The sequence below is a fragment of the Camelus ferus genome, chromosome 8 (assembly GCF_009834535.1).
Source record: "Camelus ferus isolate YT-003-E chromosome 8, BCGSAC_Cfer_1.0, whole genome shotgun sequence".
Lineage (NCBI taxonomy): Eukaryota > Metazoa > Chordata > Mammalia > Artiodactyla > Camelidae > Camelus > Camelus ferus.
The window spans coordinates 31,824,893-31,846,418 of NC_045703.1; the positions used below are offsets into that span (position 1 = coordinate 31,824,893).

Below are 21,526 nucleotides of genomic sequence, written 5' to 3' on the forward strand. Positions count from 1 at the left end.
GCGAAACACCCTCTCTGAGGTCAATTTTACTACAGTGAGAGCTCCCAAAGAAGTGGGAATCAATTCTGTGATGTTTCTAATGTGGAGAGGGCCAGAAAGGTCCTGGATTCCAACAGAGTGGGTATAAGCCTGACTCTGCTGCATATCAGCTGTGCCACCTCAGAGCAGTGCTTCTTAGTAGTGAGGGCAACGAATACTGTACTGGGGACAATTCTTTACCAGGCAGGGCTGTCCCAGACACTGTAGGACATTGACCATCCCTGCCCCACCCCTATCTCTCCACTTGCCTTACTCTTTGAGAGCAGGACAACAAACACGCCCACACTCCCAAACATATTCTGCCTGAGACATAGGCTAAAGTCTCTGAGTCGCAGGTTATATCCACCACCTAAAAAGTACTTTGGGAGAAGCAAATGTGCCACAGCTGCTTATGAACTTGAATTGGCTCTACAAATGGTATCATAACACACATTTGCATGGCAGCCTGCCAGTGCATGGCGGGGCTGGCAGGTGGGTCCCACCACCTGGACCCCAAGTGGGATGCATCACATAGCTCTCCAGTCATGTACCAGAATACATGATCACTACTTATTCTGAAAATATTTCCCCTCTGCAAGTGGGAAATGCTGATTTACAGGTAAAAACCACACCACGGTGTGAATTTTAGAGTGAATTCTAAGTACATGGGCTATGAGAGCAGACAAGCAGGAGGGCAGCCTCAAAGTGGCTTCAAAGAACCTAGTTTCAAACAGCAACAAAACTAACCTGGAAAGAGAAGAACATTTCTCTTAGGGAGCAAGGGATAACATAATTGTGGGAGTTACTTAAGGGTCAAGAATACAAGGGAACAGAACATGGTGCTTCTGCCCCTAGCACACCAGAGCAGGGACAGCACGCACAGGGCGGACTTTCCACATGCCCTACTGCTCTGTTCTTTAGAGCTTTCGGTGATGCTCACAGAAGGGAATCTCAGGGGTTGGGCAGGGCTGCTTCATGCAACCTGTATACCCTGGCCAAGGGGAGGATGGAGGCTCGGCTCACATAGGTTAGTATGCAGGAGCCACCTGGAGTTGGGCATGAGGACACGCCCAGCACAGGGCTTCAGTTTCCATGTGTCCAGAGCGGCCCAGGGACCTGCACTTTTAAACAAGCTCTCTGGGTGATTTGGATGCAGGGAGCCCAGACTGGCTCTGGGAGAACACGGACACCTCTGCAGAGATTCTGTGCTCTGGGGCTTTGCAATCAATGCCCCCTTATGGGACATTCTTGTTCTCACTTACTTGCCTGCATGTCTTAGAATTTCAGTGAAAGCACTTCTCCCGCCCTGACGTCTGGTTAGTTTTTTGAGTTACAAAATTGGCTTGTTCTTACTCTTTAACTCTGTCATTCGTTCCCTGTACCCTGCTCCTCCACTGTGTAAATGAGAAGCTGATTTTATTTTGCTGATCAAATTTTTCCTCTATCACTCACTTTTAGATGAGGACTAGGAAATGCTGACTGGGCAGTGAGGTCTGACCCTCCTTTAAGGCTAAAGGCCTCAGGAATTAACAGAAGAGTGAGGGGTCAGCCGGAAGCAGAGCAGGGAAAAGGCACAAGTCTTGAAGAACAAAAGTGAAAGCAGATACCCTCTCAATGTCATTAGTCGTGAGGCCCTTGAGAATTACCCATGGGTTGGAGAGGGGGTGCTGGAAGCAAGTAGCTATAAATGCGTAGTTTTTCTACAGATACTTACATTAAAATATTTTACCCCAACTGGTGTTTTTACAGTCTCACTCGACTCTGCTTACTATTAGCTTTGGTACATTCCTCTAAATTCTATTCATCTTAGAAACAGCAGACTGATAATGTAAAGTCCCTAAATCTCTGGGCTCGGCCATCTAAATGAGATCTTTCATCCTTCTCTTCTCCAGCTTTCCAGAACGCATTCTCATAGCATTCTTGCAAAGGAAAAGATTATCAGGAAAAGAAAAATGAAGGGGAGTAAAGTCAAAAGAATATACCAAATACCAAAGCTTTTGCTAAGAAAATATTTATGTCCACAAGCACTCAACCACACCCTTTCTGGGAAGATATTACTGGCCTTGAAGCTGGGTTAGTGGATCCCAAAATACACCTCGCCAAAAGCACAGTTACCCTCCCGAAATAGGCCCTATAATTAAAGCCCTTTCAAGTGGCTTGTCCTATATCACAACTTGACATATGTTGCTTTAATCTTCTGCTTCAGCAAATGTAGCCATACTGGGCTGCACAAACTCTCAACGACTCACGGTTAAACCAGACTGCAGTGTCACTAGGAGACTGATGCAAATAAACAGCCCTGTGCACCAAAATACCCAATCTCAATCATCTGTAATGAGATCTCTCTCCTCCCTAGGCATATTTTCATCACACCAGAATCACACACCCTTGATTCAAAAGGAAGGACTAGCCCAGATTGAAATATCGTTTCATCTCAGAGGTCATCTGAAGACAAACACATCTGAAGAAGCCGGGGCTGAAATTTAAAATATGAGACAACCTCTTTTGTGCAAATGCTGGGATCAAGCTGTATGAGTCTCGCTTTTAGCTTTAGTGGACAGTTCTTGGTACAAGCCTTCAGACATCTATCTGTCTGAATTCACAGATCACTTCTTGCTTGGAGTCAGGGGTAATGTGGCCTCATAGGAGCCCTTTCAGCTCTGTGATTCTGTGAGCAAACTTCTTTATGTTTTCTAGTTATGTATTTACACTTAATTAAATGTCAAAATATTTACAATTTTAAACTTTTAAAATAATGAGTATTTTAGACACTAAAATAAAAATTATTTCTGTATCTGTTTTACAGCTTCAGCACTATTGACATCTTGGGCTGGATCATCCTGCACGCGTGTGTGTGTGTCGTGTTCTGTGCATTTCAGGGTCTTTAGCAGTGTTCCTAGCCTCCACCCACTAGATGCCAGCAGCACACACCCTCCCTGTCATTTTTGGCTGACAACCAAAAATGTCTTCAGACATTGCTAAATGTCCTCTGGGAGGACAAAATCGAGCCAGGTTGAGAACTACTGCTCTCTGTATATTTATGTATTTATATACCTCCCCCTGGCATGGCCAGGGTGGGGGAAATTAGATTTTTCAAGCACCTACAAGTTTAATTTAAAGAATTTCTGACTATCTTTGACCCATAATGAAGAATCAGGATCTGTAGTTCAGTACTACCCCAAAGATTTATAAACAGCACGACTGCTGTCTCAAGCTAGGGGTGGCAGGGCCTGGCCTCATTTCAGTAAGGACACTTAAGAGGATGAATCTGCTGCCACCCGATCTCTTGGACTGCTAACCTCCCAACTTTTAGGAGCTCCATTCTTAGAAGACTATGGTTAAGAAATTCTCCACGATCCATTACCAGGCACTCAGGAGGAAGATGAGGGCTGGTGTCTGTTAACATCAGCTATAGAAGTGAGGACCCACTGTACTCCTCCCGGGCCAGACCACCTTGGGGCTGCATTTTAAGCACCGCTCCATTTTTGTAGGGGTGTGGTAAGAGTCACTGGGTGGGGAGGGGTAGGAAAATAACACCAGCAGACAATGAGTCAAAGAATGGGAGGTGGTAAGTTCAGCCCAGAGATGAATGAGGAAGGAGAGTGTCTTCAGATATCCGGTGGGCTGGTGTGTGGGAAAGTGAGTGCAGTTGTCTCTGCTTAGAAAGTGACTAAGGGCAGTGGTGACTCAATAAATACTTATCCCAGGACTTCTCTGTGCCAGGCACGGTCCAGACACCGAAACGGCAGGAAGGAAGAAGACCAAGTGTCTGTCCTCCTGAGCACATATTTAGCTCAATAAAAGGACGAGACTGCTTTTCTTCCCTCTTTCCTTCTCTTTTTCTTTCTCTTTAACAATTTGAGCTAATGTCCAGGTATTTGTCTAATTGCTCATTTTTTTCCCCATTAAAAAAAAATAAAGGTTTAATTAACTACAGTGAAATTCATCCTTTTTTTGTGTATTTCTGTAAATTTTTACAAAAGCCTACAGGTGTATGAATACCACTACAATCAAGATCTAGGACAATTTTTTCACCCTCTATAATTTCCCTAGGCCCCTAAATCACCTTTTAATTAGAGAAAGCTCCCCTGTGCAGCAGCAAGTCCCTCATCTCTGAGAGAATTTGGGTTCCCCTCTGTCATGGATTCTGTAGAAGAGACTTTCATTGGCTGGTGGGAGATGGGGCCAGTCAGCCCCCGAGGCCACGTTCATCTCTTTGATCCCCTGAAACTGGAGGGCTGTCATCTCCAGACACCTCAGCCCATCTGCAGTGACACGGCTGATTCTCCCTGATCACAGGTAAATGCCCCACTCAAAGCCAAGTCCTTTAGTCAAACCTCAAAAATTTCTGTCCAATAACTGGATCTCTATGAAGGCTGCATGATAAGCAAAGATTAAAAAAGTCCAAAGAAAGTTTGGAAAAGAAAACCTCAACATGGTAATTGAGGCCCAGAGCAAGGGTACCATCTCCTCCCCACCCTTTTTTTTCTTCTTGTCATTTTGGTTCAGAACAACATTAACTTCCAAACGGAACAAAGCCCAAAGAACGTGACTGCACCTGACTGCAAAGGTGGCAGGAAGGGAATTAAATCAGCTAAGCTGGACTAAGAACGGGTTGGCAGGGTTAGAGAGGATAGCAAATATCTCGGGCTTCCACGATTGTTATGGAGGGGATGCTGGAGGAGGGACCGTGGTGACCAGCTGTGACGTCCCTTCTGCTAGCAAATGGGAAAGCACGTGGAAGATCCTCACACCTCTTGCTGGCCTGACCTCAATGGCAAATGTCCAGTTTCCAAACAAGGCTGTTCTGTTATGAAGAATCAGTGCTTTACTGAGCAGCCACACTGCCCAGCACTACCTAGCTCACTTTATCCACTCAACAAACCCACGAGATAGGGAACACTAGAAGCCTCTTTTTACAGATGAGGAAACAGGCTCAGAGAGGTTATGGAACAATCAATAAGTGTAGAACTTGAGTTTTAATCCCAGTCTCCTGACCCTAAAGACTGTCCTTTTGACTACTGCCAGCAAGGTCTTCTGGGTGGTTGCTGAATTTAATGTTCCTGGTCTCTCTGGCCGCTGTTAGGCTAGTTGGTGGGCTGGGCCCCAGGCATACTGGGTCCTTCACTCCCTCTCATGTCCCAGTCCCCAAGCAACCTGTCTGTTTCTCTCTCATTTCAACATATAGACCAGAAGGATCTCTCTGCTTTGGACTTAAAAACATGTTTTTATTCTTTCGGTCTGTGAGTTTATTTTGGTCTCATACTCCACGGGTGGCTTAGGACATAAGCTAAATGGTTCAGGGTATTTTTTTTTTCCTGCATCTGGAAGCTTTCCTAAAAGCTTATTAAATCTTAGAAAACCCCGTATCACTTAATAACATCAGCAATGACAAGAAAAAAGGTCATACTGTCAGAAAACACCAACTGGATGTCACATTTAATTACAAAACCCATTTTGTCAAGTGCAGCACAGATTTAAAAGATACATGTGGCTTCCCTTTGTGACCACCATTGACATCACAAGGTATCTGAAATAAATGCAGTGACACTCACCAAAATTTCCCCCAATGATCACAAACTTTATATACACCACATGTCTTCTAATACAGCTACTGGACTGGTCCTGAAAAATACCACAACAAAAGGAAAAAATGCATCATTAGACAAACATAATTTAATACATACTGTATTTCCTTTCTGGAAACCACAACATCTTCCTTGTTTTGGGTACCCGTCAAAGTCCCAAAATCTTACTGCCACATTACTCTTTGTTTTTCACAGGAAAGATGAAACCAACTTACAAATTAACTCAGTGCTCATTAATAACAAATAAATAACAATCCAGACAAGAAATAAACCAGCAACTGTGCTTATACTTTATTTGAATTTTTAAGTCCTTTAAAATAAGTGAAGACAAGAGAACAACACAAAGGTATCTAAAACTGAACTCATGAACTTTTTCTCCCCCAAACTAATTCCTCTTCCCTATTTCTTTCAGTAACACACTTCCTTCTCCCCTGCTGGCTGTGAGACCCTTGCCTTTCTTTTTAACACTTTATTATCTGAAAAATAGGGATTATCGTACCAACCTCACAGGGTTGTTATGAGCATTAAATGATATAAATTTAGTGACATATAAATGACATGGAAAGGCTTAGAACAGCATCTGGCCCGCGGGAAGCCCTCGGGGAGGGTGAGGAGCTATCATCATTCTCCTAGTTACGCAGCCCTGCAGCCTAAGCCAGGATTGCTCACCTCTGCTGGAAACCCTGGCCCAACCTGCCCTTCTAGTCCCACGGCCGCCCTGGAACTCACTGCCTTCTCTCCATTCTCGTCACCACACTCTATCTAGTCAGCATCACCCTCTGCAGAAACCCATCTCCCGGTCTCCAGTTTCTTCCTTTTCAATCCCACGCTCGTGGCTCTGCAAAGCATCCTTCCTAATACAACTTACCGCCTCAGCGGAAACACCTCTACTGCTTCCCATCACCTGTACAAGTTCACCTGTGAAATTACGTCAGTCCAGGACTCCCGCGCACTGCAGCTCTGTCTCCACATCTTCCCATCAGATGCTGCAGCACACAGCTACCTGTCCTGCCTCAACCTTCAGGCATACCAGACCCTTCTCTGAGTGTCTCCTGTCCCATAAGCACCGGTAGGACGTCTTGCCATTTTCTAAGGGTGGGATTTTACCTTTTCTGTGCCAAAACAGTCTAGAGACACATTTCTCAAAATAATGCTTTTAAGTGCTTGAAATTAACACATGAAATGCTTAGGATTCAAACGAAGTATACTGATATTCAGGTAGCAAAATACAGAACAAAATTATGATGGGCTTCTTTCAATATTTAGATACATTCTCGCAAAAGCCTAATAACTACATAATTTTGAAGTACTGTTGGGCATAAATGATATTTCAGGATACCTGAAACTAACGTACTGTGAAATTATCCAAAATTTCTACTGGTGACAAATGGCTAATATTACTTCCATAATAGAAATATTAGGTTGCAGTTAAGGATTAGTGAAAATAGATTATTTTTTTCCCTATCCACGTTCACAGATCGCCCCCTCCAAATTCCAATGATGGACCCCAGGTCACAAGTCCCCATGTTTCTCATTCTTTTCTTGAGCCCTTTCAACCCTGACGTTCCCAATTTGGTATTATATTATCTTACCCTTCTTTGTTTATCTCTTCTTAAAAATTATATTTCATTTACTATAGATACTTTCAATGCACTTAGAGTATCCTATTTTTTAAGTTGTTAAATCTTTAAAGTTGTAAGTGGAGGATCTATTTTTTTCCCCATTTGTTTATTCCTCTCATGGCTGCATAGCACACACAGCGGGTAGATACTCAGTCAGCACTGCCTGAACCAGCCGATGAATAATAGTGCAGTCTTGCTAGTCCTACACGGGCTCAGCTAGTAGTAATATCATTTCATCTCTCTTTGGCAGCCCATGAGCTCCTAAATACGTAGATGGGACAGCCAAGCACTGTATATTTAGATCATACATTACTGAAGTCAGGCAACAAAATGTTCCCTTCTTTCAATTCTCCTTGGTCAGCACCACTGACACATCTCCTGGGAACAGACTGGCTGTTCAACCAGTCCATCCACATGGAGGGCACCAGTGTGACAGGAGCACAACTCCTGCCTTGGTGGAGTTTCGAGTCTAGAAGCTTTCCCAGCTAGTGCAGAGGAGCTGAGAATCCCTCAAACTGTTGGGGCCTTTGCGCAGCCAGGGAACAGCCAGTGGTTCCCTAGGGACAGGCACTCTGTGACCCATGCAGGTGAGGCCACCTAGTAAGAGTTGCTCTGCTTTCCCCCAGGTCTCACAGATGTGTGGCTGTGGATCCAAGAGCAGGAGGTCAAGTAGATGGAGCAGTGACATTTCATCTCCCCTCCTCAGTGATGTCTTTGCACATGAGGTCAGAGATGGCAACCCCACCAAAGGGACCATCCTGGGATGGTTTACTCAACACCTGGCTGCATATTCCACTCTGGGCCCCACTGAGTGCGTGACGGAGCAGCCTCAGGATGGACGCTGGTCCTTTGGTCTTATCAGCCTTTTTTTTTTTTCCAAAATAGCTGCAGCTCAGGACTCAGTGTCTTTTCCCAAGAAAAACACACACAAAAATAACAGAATAGTTCTTCCTTTTCAAATGAAGAGAGCATAATGATTTTCTCCACTGAAAACCATGCATAAGGGCACTGTGACCATTTACTTTGGCAGAAATTCACCACTGGCAGGCAGCACTTTTCATGCCCAACATCATGTCAAGTGACTCTTAGGACGAGTAGGGGTGTACCCCTCCTCCCTCCCAGTAACTAAGAGTGATGAGATAGCCACTCAGAGAACAAAGGCTGGACTTGGCATACTTTTTTTTTTATACTTAAGGACACTCATATCCATTTCATTTGAATCTGTTCCTTTAAGAACACTAGATACATGGTATTACATAAAAATAGCTGAATGATAATGAAGAGGGTAGTGTGACTATTTAAACTTTTGTTTCAAGAACTGCAATGTATACATCCTCATGAATAAATAATAAGATGCTTACAGGTGCTCCCACTCAATGACACTGGCACTGCATGTACTTTTTGCTTCTAATACATATCATAGACTCTGTGTGGCTCCTGGTTTAAAGGCAACATTCTCATTATGCACTGGACACAAGCATCTCTAATATAGTTCTCGTCTGTGTGGGGCCATTCCTTCTTCCTTCTTCCTAATAGGTCCCCCTTGTTTCTTCAGCCACAGTGCCTCACAGGCAGGCAACAGCACCCCCAGCTGGAGGGTGGGGCCTGAATGGTCTAAGGCTTTGCAGTGTGCCCAGTGGCAACATCAGTGCCACTTGGGAGTTTCTGAGAAATGTCAGCTCTGAGGCCTCACCCCAAACCTACTGAACCAGAGGCTATTTTACGGGATCCCCAGGTGATCTGTGCACACACTGAAGTTTGAGATGCACTGATCTAAGGGAAATCCACTCCCCTTGCCTGTGATTGGTTCAAGAATAGGCATGTGACCCTATCGGTCAATGAGATGAACGTATTGCTGGGAGCTTCTCATTCTTCTGGGAGAAATTCCCCCCTTCTGAATGCTGTGTGGGATGAGATGCCAAGAACTTCCAAGCTATCTTGCTCCAAGTGAAGGACAAAGCTGGCCCACAGAAGGCAGCAAAGACAGAAAAAGCACAAGGAAGCAGAATGGGGGTGACTGCATCTGGTCAACCCTGAAGTCTGCTGACCACTGGACTTCTAATAGATTTCTTATTGTTCAGTCCTCCTTCAGTTGGGCTGTCAGTTATCTGCAGCTAGAAAGCATGCTGACTAATCAGCCCCCATAAATCATTATAAAAGGAACAGAATGCCAAGGCACAATGCTTAGCCACACAGTGCATCAAAAGACCAGAGCAAGAGTGCAGAGGCCTCTTTTGTTCCGGGTGCTGATCCAGTAGTACTTCCGGTTCTGAAAACCATTATTCATTTTGCACATTTCCAAAAGCTTTCTAAATCAGTGAGTCTAAATGATCAACCAGAGGAAGTGCTGAATGCTTTCCAAATTCTTTTAACCAGAGTGGTCAATGGTTGCCTTCCACAGAAGTCACATGGATGTCATTTCCTGCAAAGACCATGGGGGACTAATTGCTCAGTCTCAGACTCTAACAGGGAAAACAACCTGTGATATGTAATTACTGATGGGTAAATAAGAAAAAGGCTTGAGGCTCTCAGAATCTGCTTCTGGATCCACTCCAGTAACTTGAGGAAAAGGGAAAAAGAGAGAATATGAATAAATGAATGGGAGAGAGACAGCTGGTCTAGGAAAAGATTTGAGGGGCTAGCAGCTTAGGCAGCAGCCCATACCATTTTCCCATATCATTGGTACTTTTTAAAGACCCTCCTGAGGAAATTAAATAGACCTACTATGATACAAAACCATATATGGCTTTGGTGTAATTTTGCTTCATATACAGGAGTGACGTGGTCAAGGAGAACTGGGTGTGTAAATGGACATTATTGGTGGGGGTGGGGGTTACAGCTCATTGAAGGTTATAGTATGCATGAAGTCCTGGATTCAATCCCCAGTACCACCACAAATAAATAAATAAACTATATGTATAAATAATTACCCCCCAAAACCCCAACAAACAAAAAACAAAAGAAAACAAAAATAAATAGACATTATTTCTTTAGGGTTCCACAGCTTCTCAGCCATAACAGGATATTCTAGGGAATAGGTTTGTTGCATTGGTTTGATGAAGAAAGTGTTTTCTATCATGGAGTGAACACTAGTTGGTTTTCCACAGAATGTTCCTTGGGTTCCATCACCTCAGGTCTCTCTCTCCCTCCAAATCTTTTGACCGTCTCTTCCTGGGTACCTCATATACATCCACAGTTCCAACTGTCAGCCCTTGTCATGAGCTTCAGACTACATCTCTTGATCTATCACCCTTGTTCCCAGTCCCACTGCTTCCCTCTAGACAGAAAACGCCTTGAGGGCAGGGACTTTGTTTAGGTTGCTGCCATATTCCCAATGCTTAGCACAGTGGCTGGCACTGAGTATTCCATTTGTTGAATGAATAACTGAAAGGCCTCACTCAGACTCTTAAGATGCCTCACAGAAGTTCCTGATGTCACCAGCTAACTGGCTCCTCTGCCTCTGGTCTCTCCTTTTCCCACTCTGTTGACACACAGGAAAGCTCTGGATTACAGCACTGATCATGTTGGTCCTAGAATGTCTCAGCTACGAGCGACTTACCAGCCCAACCCTGCACTTCACAGGGGAGAAACTGGTCTGGCATGGCCAGGTATGTGCGTAAGGATTTATGATTCGTGGGTGGCAGAGACAATATTATAACTCAGGGGCTCTTGGTACCATGTCACTGACTGGTTCAAAACCTTCCATGGTCTTTCAGTAGAACCTAGCACAGAGCTAGGTGTGTAGGAGGCGCTCAAGTGAGAGTACCTGAGACTGATCAATTAGATAAGTGAATGGTATACTAGTGGGAACGCTCTTAAAATGGAGGGGAAAGGAGCTGCTCTGGACCTTTGCCCTGTAGTGCCTCTAAGCCACCCCCTAGGAATCTCAGGGTGGTGACACTGCTAGAAAAACCAATGACTTACACAAACTCACACTCCTCAGCTTTGTACTCAAAGCCACCCACCATCATTCCCAACCCACCTCAGCCTTATCTTCCATTTCTTCTTCCTCCCTCACGCCCAGGCTTACCAAGCACCTGCCCTGTTTCTTCCCTCTTACATGCCCTTTTCTCCACCTGCAAGAATGGTGACTCCACCTAAAGTCCAACTCTGTACAAATCCCTCCCCAAAGTTCCTGCCCAATTTCCTCCACTGGAATTCATCTCTGTTTATACCTCTACTGGAGAACTTACCATACCACCTGCTTCAAAGGAAAGAAACAGCTTCTTGAGGCCAGGAACTTACTCTAAATTTCTCTTTGAACCATTGACCCCTTGCCTGGCCACCTGCCTAGCACAGAGGCTCACCTAGTCATGCTGGTGCATTCAGACGGCTTTATCCTTTTGTGTTCACCTTGGTGACCAAATTACCGAAGTTTTGTAATGGGGATTCACGTCCTCCTCTAGAGGGTGCAGGCTGATGAGAAGGCCGGCACACTTGTAGAGCCTGCCTGTGAAGGAACGGCTCTGCTGTCCTATTTTCAAAAACAAAGATGAGGAGCCAGGGAGGGTGGCTTCCCCTCCCCTCCCAGCTCTCCTGCGGCTACGGCTGTCCTGTGCCACCGGGCAGGCTGCAGTGTTCTCTGCAAGTCCAAAGTCAATTGTCTGAAAAACTAAAGTACCAAATGGCGGGAAACGGCGGGATAATACATTAAACAGGCAAGTGCACAAACAAAGCCAGTTGCAAGGGAAGGGGATGGGAAGCAGAAAACACGGAGTTCCCTAGGAAACTGGGCCTGCGTTAGGACTGCCTGTGGCCTTCATTCCTGGTCTTCGGGGCGGGAGGGAGAGGGGTGCGCTGAGAAGGAATCACTGACCTATCTGCTTTCTCTGCCTGCAGGGGCCCTAGTTCTTCTAGCTTCACCGCTGCAATCTGGGGAGACTTGAGCAAGGCTATGGTTGTTGTTTTATTACTTGCTGGGGCAGGAGTAAAGAGCAGAAGGAAAGGGGAGGAAGAGCAATAAGGAGACTAAGAGATGAGCCTGGAGGGTACCCCGCCGCACGAGGGAGTTACTGCACACAGGATGAGGGCAGGAAGGTTGGACTACAAAGGGCCGCTGCTCCTGTCCCACCAGCCATTGCTAGGACCAGGGGGCTCAAGCTCACGGTGGAGCAAGGCACCCTCAGACAAGCAAATGAGCTTATCCTCAGCTGCCCCAGAGGCGGCTCTGAGGTATATTTTTTGGGCCCATTGGCACAAATTGGGTGGAGTCACACAAAGGGGTGGTGGGAGGGGTTGGACAGGGCAGGGCTTTAGGGCTCCCCGAAATCTCCATCAACCCCGAGCAGTAAGAAAGTAGTGACATATTTATTCTCTTTCTCTGTCACATAGTAATAATTATTTATTATGTAGCATATATAATATATAAATATAATATTTATGCATATATAAGATACATAAATATCATTAGTTATGATGATGATTGTTATGTTTAAATCTCTAGGCTGAGGGTTTATTTGGGAAAGAAATAAATGAAGTAAGTGCCACTGGAATAATTAGTTGACTATCAGGAGGAAAAAAAATTCTGCTTCTATAAGGCTTAGGGGAATGAAGTATATATCTATAATAATCATGTTTATCTTTCTGTCTGGCATGAGTTTCTGTAAGGTGACCACATCACTTAGGTATCAGGTAAAAATAAAGCAGAGACTCTTGTTTGTAGTATACTTGAATTAATTCTGATTTCCCTTATAAATGAAGCTATTTCGAGCAATCTGTAATCCACAGTCTGAACGGAAATGGTGTTTTGCTATGATGCATGTGCAGCTGCTGGACAAGTCCCCGAGCTCACTTGCAACCTGATTACCACTCTCAAGGCCCTCCAAGTAGACATTCTGCAGTGGCTCCTGGGAGGCCCGTGATACACATACAGTATTGCAATGCTGCCAAGATCAGGGTTAACAATGATGTGTGCAGAGCCCCTGGAATGCAGGCTGGCTATGATATTAAACTCCCACAATCCTGGGGCTGAATGGAATGTTAAAGAATACCTGGTCTAGTAGGCTTTAAGCTATTTTTCTTTAGTACAGGAACCTTGTGTATTCACACCCAGACACAAGTGCATGTGTATTTCCAATGCTTCCGCTATACTCCAATACATTAGATAAAAGTGGAATAGAACAGCTCTGGTTCACTACCTCTGCCGTCCTTCTGGCTCACTTGACATTTCTGGGGAACCCTAATGTCCTAAGAACATCAAAAACCCCAGACCTAGACCCCCTACCCCCACCCAGTATCTGCAACTTGTTCTCAACATCTCTGCCAGCCTGTCTTCAGGTTCTCCATGTGGTAACATGGGTGACTCAACACCTCCACCTTTCCTCTATTGAGGACCTGTTTTACCAACATCCAAGGACCCCACATTTTCAATCATTTTGCCTCTTGTAAAAAAGGCATTTTTGAAGAGATAACTAATTTATTTACCCAGCTCTTATTTGGAGCCAGTGAGACCTCGACTTAAATCTTAGCCTTTTGCTAAGCTTGGCAAATGAGGGAAAATCCTTAATGATGTGAAGTAGTAAACTCAGTAGAAGCTTTTCTTCTCTTCCTCTGCTTTTTATTTCATCAAAACAAATCTCCATCAAGAAATATCCATTTTTTGGGAACAATATTTGTTCCTATTTTATAGGAATAGGTCCATTAAAAGATGTAAAAGATCTTAACACTGAAAATTATTTTAAAAAAACATTATTGAGAGAAATTAAAGACCTAAATAAGAGTATTTTGCCATGCACATGGACTGAAAGCCTCAATATTTTAAAGTTGTTAGCTTGCCCCAAATTCTTCAATGCAATGCCTTTTTTTTTTTTTTTAAAAAAAGCAGGTGTTTTTTTTTCTGGCAGAAATTGACATGCAGATTCTAAAATTTGTATGGAAATGCTAAGTGCCACAAACCAAGATAATCTTGAAGAACAACAAAGCTAGAAGACTTACTCTATCAGATGCAAGGTTCATCATAAAATAATAGTAATTAAGGCAGTGTAGAATTTGCGTCATAGGCAATAAAACCAACAGAACAAAAAAGAATGCCCAAAAATAGACCTAGATAGATAGTCACCTAATTTACAACAAAGATGACACTCAAGTTCAATAAATGGTGCTGGGTTCACTGGCTGTTGTGGGTTGTGTCCCCTCAAAGGATATACTGTAGTCCTGACCCCCAGTACCTCAGAATGTGACCTTATTTGGAAATAGGGTCATTGAAGATGTAATTAGTTACAACGAGGTTATAGTGGATTAGGGTGGGCCCTGAATCCAATATGACTGGTGCCCTATAAGAAGGAGATTTAGACAGAGAGACACAAGGGGAAGTCATCCATGTGACAATGGAGGCAGAGATGGGAGCAATGCAGCTGCAAGCCAAGGATTACTGCGCGCCACCAGAAGCTGGACAAGGCAAGAAAAGATTCTTCCCTGGAGCCTTCAGAGGGAACACGACCTTGCCCACATCTTGATTGCAGACTTCTAGCCTCCAGAATTATGAGAGGATAAATTTCTGTTGTTTTAAGCCACCCAGTTTGTGGAACTGTGTGACAGCAGCTCTAGGGAATGAACACACTGGGTATCCATATGAAAAAAATGCATCTTAATCTCTACCCTACATGTAAAACACAATTTCAGGTGGATGGAGGAAATAAACGTGAAAGGTAAAATAAAATTCTTAGAAGAAAACAAAGAATACCTTTTAACCTTGTGATAGGTAAAGATTTTTAAAAAATAGAACACAAGAAAGTGTTAACCATGAAGGAAAAATATAATTTGGACACCATTAAGAATGTCTTTATCAAAAGACATCAAAAGGATCAAAAGGTAGGCCACATAGGGGAGAAGATTATTGCAATACATATATCCAGCAAAGAACTCCTACAAATCCCTCAGGAAAAGGCAGATAACCCAATATAAAAATGGGCAAATACTTCAGAAATTTCACAGAAAAGGAAATCCAAATGGCCAATAAACATATAAGAAGATGCTCTAGTTTAGTCATCAAACAAAAATAAGTTAGGACCACAACACCTTGCCAATACACACCTACGAGATAGGCCAAGATGACAGACAAAAACCACACGGTCTTGGGGATGACATGGGGCCACTGGAACTCTCATACAGTGCTGGTGAGAGTGTAAACTGATAAAGACACTTTGGAAACCTGGCAGTATCTATTAAAACTGAACATACTTATATCCTATGGTCCAGGATCTCACCATCAAGGACTCTCTCCTACAGCGATATTAACGATATTCATCCACTGACGTGTATGAGAGTGTTCCTAGCAGTACTGTCTGCAATAGCCCGAAACTGGAACCAGCCCAAAAGCCCACGCAGAATAGAAAGGTTAAATAAATTTTGGTATAGGTATACAATATATTACACAGCAATGAGAATGAACAAACTACAACCCATGGCAATATGGATTACTATTCCAAATGTAATGTTGGGAGAGACACCAGAATACATCCCTAACATTTTGTTTATATAAAGCTCAAAACAGACACAATCAACCTATGTTAGAAATCATGCCATATCAGTCACTTTGGTGGGACTAGGGGTGTTTAGGGACAGGAGAGAGGTTTAAGGGGCTTTCGAGTTTGGGTGACGTTCCTTCTCCATCTGGTTCCTGGTTACAGAGGAGTGTTCACTTTGTGAAAATTCATTATCAGTACACTTGGCAATTTGTATACTTTTCTATACAAATGTTATCCTTCAATTAAAAAAAACTCTCAGTTGTTAATGCAGTGAAACCAGAGACAAAACAGAGCTCTTAAAAGTACTGAAAGCAAGAGAGCACAGCAATTTAATTTCAGCAAGATAATTCAAAAATTTGCTTTGCTAAAAGCCTAAAAGTGCCATTTCATTTCACTGGGTTTTTTAAATTCACTCAAGATGACTGTCATGTCAAAGCTATTTTATTATTACACGTTAGAATGGCACAAAATGAACAGTTTCAAAATAAAGCAACACAAATCATTTTAATTTTATCTGACTGACTTTTTAAAGTGAAAATTTGGATATTCAAGCCCAATTTTTTCACATCAATTTTAAAAACCTCCTGGGGCCTCGGTTTATAGTCTGCAGCATCTCTGATGGGAAAGCCTTGGGATAAAGGTGGTTTCTCTATGTGGCACACAGTAGGTGCTCCACACTCCCCCTTCAGAGTCACCCCGAGAAATCAGCTCGGTCCTCACTACAGAGCAACAGCAGTTCAGCTTGTCTCTGCAGCCCTGCTGTGGATAAATGTGTCGTTTTCACCCGACAGTCTGAAATACTGAAAATTACTCCCAGGACACCACTCCTGCCTTTGTCCATTTCCGGGCTCTGCAGATTCCCACTGTGGAAAACATGGTTACAGGACAGAGTCCTGACCTTCCTCAGAGTAGCCAGCATCGCACGAATGGAGAGGAGATTCTGTCCCCCAGTCTTGAGGGCAGCCTGACCTCCACCTTCTGGTCAGTCTGTGCAGGGGCGACCCATCATCACTGGACATGAGCTCTGCACAACTGCTCCGGCTACCACTGAAACAAACCCCATGGGATGCAGAAACCATATGGCCAGACTCCAGCTTTCTCAGATGGCTCTGGTCTCTCGGGCCCTCTGGGAGGCAGAGTTACGTGGCCACTGACACGGCATCCTGGACTGTGGGTAGCCTTCACAGGAAGTGAGAGACTGCCTCACCGTGGCCTGCATTCTGAGTTGGGAGAGGATCTGTATATGAGGGGGCTATGGAGATGTGGGGTTCTTCCAGGCACCAGGCGGACACTCGGGGCTAAGACAGTCAAAGAATGGCAATTCTATTTCCTGGAAAAATTAGCTTCCCAAAGGAGACAGGTTAGATTAAACTTTGTTGTTTCTGTGCAGACTTTCTGATGCTAACTCTACTTTTAACTTCACCATCTGACAAAGACAATTTTATGGGTCATTTAAGAGGTTTTTCCACATCCCCAGTTAAAGCTCTCTCTGGCGAGAAAATAACATTGGCTTTCAAAATAATTTTTTATTTTGAGTGGTCACAGAGATTGTCCACTCGAAAATATAGATAAATCAGAAGAGTCAAATATGAGAATCAGTGAAGAATTTACCTGAACTGAGGAAAGGCATCCAGGCCAATTCCTTGAGGGTCTTTTAGCAGCCCCTACCAGAAAGGCGGGTCAGATTCAACTGCTTTTGCCCACCCAGCAACTGAGAATGGTTTTTACATTTTTAAATGACTGTAAGAAAAAAAAATCTAAAGAATATCTTATGACATATGAAAATTCTAAGAAATTCAGATTCTGGAGTCTATAAATGAAGTTGTGCTGGATCACAGCCACGTTCATCAGTCTCTATATTGTCTCTGGCTGCTGCCATGATACAAAAGCAGAGTTGTCTCAACCGAGACCACAGGGCCCACAAAGCCAAAAACACTTACTGTCTGGCCATTTACAGAAAAAGTGTGCCGACCCCTGAGCTAAGGTAACTGCTAAATGTTTGCAGAAGGCTGCCTGCTCTGATCTTACTCTCCCTTTTGTGTTTTGAGCTTCTGGGGGTGTCTCTGCAATTTAAAGGCAAGTCCCAACGCTAGTGCCAACTTCACTTCACACTAACCTGGTAAACCAACACAGCCCACCACAGGAGTGCCTTTTAATCTGTGGTCCGTAATCAATTAAGTGGATCACAAAATTCAACTCAGTTGGTTGTGCCCAGCATCTTCTTTAATGAAAGAAAAGAAAAAAATATCAAACACATTCATTGTTATGGACTGAAACGTGCCCTCCCCCCTCTTCACACGTCAATGTCCTAACTCCCAGTACAACCTCAGAATGGGACTGTATGTGGAGACAGGGCTCTTGAGGACGTAATTAAGTTGAAATGAGGTCCTAGGATATGATCCTAATCCAGCATGACTAGGGTCCTCATAAGAGGAGGAGACTAGGACCTGCACAGAGGAGAGACCGTGTGAGGACAAAGGGAAAAGACGGCCACCTGCAAGCCAAGGAGAGAAGCCTCAGAAGAAATCAACACTACTGATACCTCGAGCTCAGTCCAGACTTCAGAACTGTGGGAAATAAAATTCTGTTGTTTCAGCCACTCAGACTGCGGTTCCTTGTTATGGCAGCCCTAGCAAACTCACACAGGCATCACACATAGCAGTATTCGGTGAAAAAAATTTTTTCAACCACACAGGCCTGTGATACAGTTATGATGTAAAAACGTATGAAATTCTGTGTGTCACATCAAAGTAAACTGAAGAATACTGGATTGGAGAGATGTACAGGCTTGGCAGAAAATTCAGAGGGGTGGTCTAATTGAATAAAAGACAAGAGGGGAGAAGAGCACTTACTGCATATACTACAGGTACTTTGTGTACATTATCTTGTTTCATCCCCATAGTAACACTGTGCAATGGGTCATGTTATATATCTTCAACTGATAATGAAACTAAAGTGCAGAGGAGTTAAGAAACATCTGGCAGGGCCAGGTCTGTCTCCAAAGCTTGTATGTGGTTCTTCATCATGAATCGGTTTCAGTTTCTATATCCTTGAGAACAGGCTGTAGTTTGACAGTACTAAGGGATGGAAGGGAAGGGGAAAATATTTGTAAATAATAAGTTTACTGAACACTTACTATGTGCCGGGTACTATGCTGAGCTTTACATAAATGACCCCACTTCATCCTTATCAACAACCCAACAGAGTAGGTTGTTATCCATGTTTTTCTGCTGAAGATTCTCAGTCTCAAAGAAACTAATTAACGTGCCCAAGGTTACAAAGCTGGAAAATTGCAGACAGAGGATTTGAATCCCTGTTGGTCTGATGTTTGAACTAAAGCCCCTGCCCGTGATAATGTCCACTGTGAACTGATTACACTTATCATCTACCTAGGTATAACTGCTGGCAGTCTCCACTTGAAGGAAAAGATGCATACATTTTGTTCATACATCCAGTGAATACCAGCTGAACACGTATTATGAGCTGGGCTCTACTGGGAGGGCTAAGGATACAATGGTGAACAAAAAAGACAGAAATCTTGCCATCATGGTGACCATTTGGGTAAAACCTTCGGGGAATGACACAATCATACCATATTAACTGAAATCACTGATGTGCAAGGGTCATGAGTGACTGAGGTGTGTTGAATGCACAGGTCAATGAAGTTGCACAAATTATGGAAAACAGAGAGGAAGGTGGGTAAGATTTGCTCAATAGAAATGACCAGTTTCTAACACTTATCTTGGGGCATGTCGTGTCTCCACATTCAGTGGAGGTTTTTCAATGACAGGGCTACATCACACTGTGAAATAGTCCCTTCAGGGCTTGGCATGTGCACAGTATTTGAATTATTTACTTTTAAGTTGTTTCCAAGAGAAATACATGTACAGAGGTTATTCAGGGACTTTCAAGTCAGATGTAATGGCAAGAGTTAGATGATCTTTGGAAAGTCGCAAGAGAGGAGGACAGATACCACCGCATGGTATCAAGCACGTGAGCAAAGAACTATTACGTTTAACTGGGAGAATTTCAGTGGAAATCAAATGAGATAACAGATGAGTTACTAGTATGATGGTTAAGAAATTAGAGTGAGCGCCTGGTCATGAAAATGTGAAAAAAAATTATGCTGAAAGAAAGGAAACCAGGGCATGGAGTGTTAAGAATTTTAATATGTTTGTGGCAAATATTTTTCTTAAGATTTCTTCACCTTGAATTTTACTTAGGGTTTTTCCATGTATAGAAACTTCACAGTCTCACTTAGTCAAATCTATTAATTCTTTTACCAAGAAATAATCAGGGAAGTAAGCAAATATTTATATACCATAATGTTTACTTCATGCTATTTAAAATAAATATGAGAAAATTTATTTATATAGTAATAGGATGGTGAACGGTTAAATAAATTATATCTATTCATACAATGGACAACTCTGGAGTCATTATTTAATTATATTAGAAATGATCACAATTTAATATGAAATGAAAGAAGCAGGATCAAAACCATGTATATATACATATGACCTGTATCCCCTACACAAAAGAGGGGAAATAGACACATCTTAACATTTATATCCCAATATGGTGTGATTAAGAGAAATTTTAATTTTCTTCTTTACAGCTCACTAGATTTTCTACAATGAATGCATTTTTTAAAGTCAGGAAAAAAAATAACCGTTTGAAATAAGCTGAAATCAAAGAGAAAGTACACATGTAGTATCTCCATGTGCATCTTTGGTTTTCTGAAGTCTTGGCCACCAGAGGCCTTTGACCATGCTGGCACATGTGGTAAATTCTAGTAACATTATTTTAAGAGTATATACATACAGATTTCTAAACTCACTTGCAAAAGGGTTTCAAAATAGATTTGGCAGTGGTCAGGGTAGTCACTAGGATGAGGGACTGAATTACAATGAATACTTTGACTCTAGAATATACTCATTCAACAAACATTGACTGAGTGCCTGTCATGCTCCAAGCACTCCGTTAGGTACTGGAGAGTCACGTTGGGTCTCTGGGAACAAATAACCTATGCGGCCAACATACCCCCACCTCTAATAAGATCCAGAGGCAGGCAGGGCTGGGTGGTACTGTGCAGCCCCTGCCCTCAATCCTTCCACCTTGTCTGGACTCTGACCCTCCCTGGATCTGCGACCCTGAGAAAAGGACAGCTTCACCTCTCAGGCTCCAGCCACTTCATTTGTAAAACAAGGATACTCCTGACCCAGTTTGCATCACTGTGGTGAAGGGTAAATGAACAGAACTGGGGGCTTGTTTTTTATCTAGATGGTGCCAGATGGATTCTATCTGTTTATAACCAGCATTGCTTCCTTCCTTTGAAAACTCTCTATTTTTTAAGAAAAACTTAAGGGTTGGAAATGAGGTTCAGTGATTAAAGGGATATTGAATATTCTTCTTCCTCAGAATATCTAGATTAACAATTTCAGAAATGAATACCTATTTTCCAACCTCAGACAAAAGTAGAGGGAACTCAAAGTTCTTACAAGGTTCCATCACATTCCAAGAAAAAAACTAGGTGAGGTGCTATCAGTCTTGAGGGAAATAATTCAATTATAACTAGCACTTCAAAACCCTAATAAAATTAATTTACAGTTCTCCATCTCTCTCTTTAAGGAAACATGATTTTTTTTTTAAAAAAAGCAACATTTAAAAACAAACAAGTGTTAATCTAAGTGTTATAAAATTTAACATTTCTAAGAAAGACTAGCGGGCACTGAAAGGACACCATCCATCTCATCCAAATCAGACATAACTGAAAATATCTCTTCTCTGTCCTTCAAACTGAACTCATTTTCCAAACATTAGGAACATCGAT

The 21,526-nt window shown here is 42.9% G+C and overlaps 1 protein-coding gene across 4 annotated transcripts in view; it reads right to left on the reverse strand.

Moving 5' to 3' along the window:
* The window catches only part of FYN (FYN proto-oncogene, Src family tyrosine kinase), a 165,368-nt gene that overhangs the window by 103,698 nt on the left and 40,144 nt on the right, over positions 1–21,526 (reverse strand). For 3 of the 4 annotated variants that reach the window (XM_032484717.1, XM_032484718.1, XM_032484714.1), the window contains exon 3: positions 5,574–5,643. The exons of the other annotated variant lie outside the window; for it this stretch is intronic. The gene's annotated coding sequence lies outside the window, so the exon portion shown is untranslated. The remainder of the gene's footprint in view (positions 1–5,573; positions 5,644–21,526) is intronic. 4 annotated transcript variants of the gene reach the window in all.